The following is a 5,384-nucleotide window of genomic DNA, read 5'->3' as shown; positions in this document are numbered from 1 at the left end:
TCATTTGCTTCTTATTCTTGCTGTCCCCAATCCTTGTGCTAGGAACCGAGCCCTTAGGCTGATCATTTACACTGGAACTCTTATTCTGAGAGCTCCCAGCCTTGTCCTTTGAATGGTTATGAGTCGTGGCAGTTAAAAAAGAGTCAAGGGAACTGAACACACCTGTGACCTCAGGGAGAGGTTGAGCAGGTTTTTCAAAGTTTGCAGCAAGAGGAATTTGTTGCGAAAAATCTGGTGGGAGCACATCTTCATGCACTTGAATAGTTGGAGGAGAAGCCATAGGCACATCCATAGGAGAGGGAGGATAAGATAAATTGAGATCAAAGTATAACTCCTCACCATCTTCCATATTTTGAAGAGAAGTTGATTTTAAGGTATCCTCAGGGATAAGATCAGCTTCATGAAGGGGAGTCAGTTTGTGGATTGGTGAAGACTGAGTTGTTGTGGGGACTGGTGAGTCAGGAGAAGGAGTAGTATCAGGAGAGTTACGTAGTGGAGAGGTGGGTTCTGGAATAAGTGGTGATGGTGTATGCTCAGGTGGAGGTTGAGTGGTTTCAGCTTCAGATTTTTTAGAAACAGAGGAGGAAGGACGAGTTTTTCATTTCTTGGAGGCAGGGTGGTCATCAGTTTGAATCTTCCTTTGTTTAATGTTCTTCATAGAAAAAGTGTTGTTGAAGTGGATGGAATGTTCATCCTCAAGTGGGATTTTGAAAAATTTGAAGATTTTTGTCAAAATCATCCCATATGGAGCAGATCGTCCCATTACAACAGCATTCAGCATGAAGGTGAAAATAACATGACCCAAATGAAGAGGAGTACCAGTAATCACGTGATGAATAATCATGAGGTCAAGCTCCGTGACTTTCTCAAAACTGCCAGCCCGGGGCGTGATGGAGTGGACACATATATTGTGAAGGGTACGACACAAGGGGACGAGGTTGGAGGCTACCAATGGTTTTGGAGGTTTGATGAGTGTGTTTTGGAGCACTGAGGTCCTAGTGATGACACATTGTGAGTACCATGTCTCAGATAAGCAGTGAGCTCCTTCATCATGTATATCAAGTATTTGACATAGTGTGGTGGGATTAATTTCCATATGAACCCCTTTTAGCACCATACTGAAATTGGTCGTGCCTTTTGATCCTTTTGAAGTAGCGTAGAAAGCCCTTACTAGACGAGGGTACTGTGGTTCATTGATTTTGAAAAAAGAGGTCCAGCCGAGCTGTTCAAACATTTCTTCAACATTGAACCCTCCTTGTTTGATATCAGCAAGGTCAATGATTTTACTATTGACCACTGACTTGTTTTTCCATTTTGAGGTGTAGACAGTCTCTAATTCGGCCGAATCAAACAGTGAAGTGATTTCATAATTTTTTGTGGATGATGAAGGGGGTTTTGGTGAAGAAAGTTTGGCCTTTTTAGGAATTGGAGTTTTGGAGTTTGATTTTGCAGGAAGAGGTTGTTGTGCTGGTTGGAGAGTGGTCTCTGAATCATCAGAATTGATGACATGGATCGTATTGTCCTGAGAAGGTGCCTTGTTGGAGGAAACGACTCCAGACATGATTCTGGAAGAGCGCCTGGAGGGGGCTGAGGAGGATGAGTTTTTGGAGTTTGATTTTGTAGGAGGAGAAGAGCTTTTGGATGGTTGAGATGAAGAAATGGTGTTCATGGAAGTTGCTTCAGATTGAGTTTCCTCATGATAATCTGACTCAGTGCTTGAGTAGACATCTTGGTTCTCTTCTGGTTCTTGGTATGTTTTTTTGCGTTTTGCAGTAACTTTGGTTCGAGCCATTGATAGGAAATGGTGTGGGAAGTAACTGCTGGGTGAAGAAAAATTTTCTGTACAAATGGTTGATGAGTGAGAACGATAGAGGATGGGAAACATATAGATGAGGATGGGAGATGAACAGGGAGAACGTGTGAGGAAACGTGTAAGGAAACGTGAGGAAACGTAAGGAGACAGAAAAATTTAATGCGTCGTTTGCCTAGGAAGCTAGTGAGATGATGGATTGGATAGGCTGAGTCACGTGGCCGTAAATGCATTCATTGCACGGCGTGAAACACGGAGGCATGTGCCACACGTGCTGCCCAATGAGAGAGAAAGCGTGCAACATTTCTCTAGGCTGCCAAGTCAGGGGACGTTTCACTAAACAGGACATTCCGTCCTCTGGTGGTTTTGCTATCCTCTCATGTTTAACTAAAATTGTAAATACTTATTTAAAGGAGCAACAAATATTTATTAATAATAAAAATTATAATAATATAATAAAATTTATAATAATATACTAAAGGGATATAACTAAGATAAATCAATTAATTTTAGACAAATTAAGAATTGAAAGTTCATCCAAGATCTTTTTGAACCTATCCTCTTGGAGAGGTTTGATAAAATTATCTGCTAATTGATTTTCAGTGTCAATAAAAATCAGTTCTAAATCTTCTTTTTGCACATGATCTCTTATAAAATGTTGTTTAATTTCAATGTTGAATGGGATTTTTAGAAAGATTTATTGCACTTGTATTATCACAGAGGATGGGAATTTTTGCGTACCTTAGCGAGTAATCCTCAAGCTGATTTTTTATCCAAAGTAGTTGTGAGCAACATTGAGCAGCTGATACATACGTTGCTTCAGTAGTTGAAAGAGCAATGGTACTTTGTTTTTTGCATGACCAACTTATTAGGGATTTACCCAGAAATTGGCAAGCACCACTTGTGCTTTTTCTTTCAACTTTGTCTCCCGCGTAGTCAGCATCACAATAAGCTATGAGGTCAAGATTGGAACATTTCTTGTACCAAATTCCTAGATTTATAGTGCCAACAAGGTATCTAAAAATCCTTTTTACTGCAGTGAGATGGGATTCTTTAGGAGAGGATTGAAATCTTGCACAAAGACCGACTGCAAAGACTATGTCCGGTCTGCTGGCTGTGAGATACAACAATGATCTTATCATTCCTCTGTACTCCTTTTCAGATATTGAAGTTCCTTCATCATCTTTGTAGAGTATGGAGGATGGGTGCATAGGAGTTCTCATACTCTTGGCTGAACTCATGTTATATTTTTTGAGCAAATCCTTGGTGTATTTTTCTTGTGATATAAAAATACCATCCTCTCGTTGTTTGATTTGTAAACCAAGGAAGAATTTTAATTCCCCCATCATACTCATCTCAAGCTCACTTTGCATGAGATTTGAGAAATCTTTACACATCTTTTCATTTGTGGATCCAAAGATCATGTGATCTACATAAATTTGAACAATTAATAAATCCTTCTCAAGTGTCTTCTTGAAAAGAGTAGTTTCAATTTGTCCTCTAATGGATCCATTTTCTTTTAGAAAAGAGTTTAACCTCTCATACCAAGCTCTAGGAGCTTGCTTTAAACCATAAAGAGCTTTTGAGAGTTTGAACACATGATTTGGTAGTTTTTCATCCTCAAACCCAGGAGGTTGACGAGCATACACTTCTTCATTTAAGAACCCATTCAAAAAGGCACTTTTCATATCCATTTGAAATAGTTTTATACCTTTATGAGTAGCATAAGCTAAGAGGATTCTTATTGCTTCAAGTCTTGCTACGGGTGCAAACGTTTCGTCATAATCTATTCCTTCTTGTTGATTGTACCCTTGTGCCACTAGTCTTGCTTTATTTCTAATGACTTCTCCATCCTCATTTAGTTTGTTTCTAAATATCCATTTAGTTCCAATAACAGATTTGTCCAGAGGATGGGGTACAAGATTCCATACCTTGTTTCTTTCAAATTGTGAGAGTTCTTCCATCATAGCTTCAACCCATGATTTGTCACCAATAGCTTGATCAATTGTCTTGGGTTCAACTTGTGATATCATGGCCATGTTGGAAGTATTTTCCCTTAGAGAGTTTCTGGTTCTCACACCATCTTCAGTATTCCCAATGACTAGATCTAGAGGATGATGCGTGACTGTTTTCCATCCTCTTGGAAGTTGTTGAGAGGTTGGATCAGACTCATCCTCTGCGTGAGGACCGGGTACTTGTGAGGATGTATTTTCATCTTCTTCATCCTTATCCTTTTTCTCTAAACACAAGTCATCAAACTCATCAAAAATAACATGCATGGATTCCTCCACAGTTTGAGTCCTAAGATTATATATTCTATAACCTTTTGACGTTGTGGAGTATCCTAGAAAAATTCCTTTATCGGATTTTGGATCAAACTTTCCCAAATTTTCTTTATTATTTAGAATGTAGCAATAACACCCAAATATGTGAAAATAGGAAATATTTGGTTTTCTCCCTTTCCATAATTCATATGGAGTTTTGTTCAAAATTTTTCTAATGGATGTACGATTTGAAATATAACAAGCGGTATTAATGGCTTCGGCCCAAAAATATTTTTCAATATTGGCTTCATTTAAAATAGTTCTAGCCATTTCTTGTAAAGTTCTATTTTTCCTTTCAACAACCCCATTTTGTTGGGGAGTTCTTGGACAAGAAAAGTTGTGAGAAATACCATTTTCTTCACAAAGATTTTTAAAAGATTCATTTTCAAATTCACCTCCATGGTCACTTCTCACCGAGACAATTTTTGAACCTTTTTCATTTTGAATCTTTTTGCAAAAATGGTGGAATGCCTCAAAGGCTTCATCTTTGTGTTTTAAAAATAGAACCCAAGTAAAACGGGAAAAATCATCAACAAGTACAAAGCCATATCTTTTTCCACTAAGACTTGGAATTTTGATAGGACCATAAAGATCAATGTGAATGAGTTCAAGAGGATGATTTGTTGAAACAAATTTTTTAGAGTGAAAACTACTTTTAACTTGTTTTCCTTTCACACAAGCTTCACAAACTTTATCTTTTTCAAAATTGATTTTTGGAAGTCCTTTTACTAATTCTAAATTTGCTAATTTAGAAATAGTGTTTAAGCTTGTGTGACCGGCTCGTTTGTGCCAAATCCATTTATCTTTTTCAATGGAAACAAAACAAGATTCAGTAGGTAAATCATCAAGATAAAGTTCATATAAATTCTTTTCTCTAAACCCGGAAAAGAAAATTCTACCCGAGGATGAGTGCTTAACCTCACATAGAGTGGGCTTGAAAATAACTTCAAAACCACTATCACATAATTGACTAATGCTAAACAAGTTATGTTTTAAGCCATCCACATACTGAACATTTTCAATTTTTGTAGAATTATTCTTACCAATAATACCTGTTCCTTTTATTTGAGCTTTATCATTATTACCAAATGTGACCGATCCTCCATCCTTTATCTCCAATGACATGAAGCATTGCTTATCCCCTGTCATATGCCTTGAGCAACCATTGTCCAAGTACCAAGACTTTCTTTTGTTGATTAGAGGAAGAACCTGTATTAGAGTTTAAAAGTGACTTAGGTACCCATATAGCA

Source organism: Cicer arietinum, chromosome 5 (genome assembly GCF_000331145.2).
Source record: "Cicer arietinum cultivar CDC Frontier isolate Library 1 chromosome 5, Cicar.CDCFrontier_v2.0, whole genome shotgun sequence".
NCBI lineage: Eukaryota > Viridiplantae > Streptophyta > Magnoliopsida > Fabales > Fabaceae > Cicer > Cicer arietinum.
The sequence above is the reverse complement of the archived record's forward strand: the minus strand, read 5'-3'. Positions refer to the sequence as shown.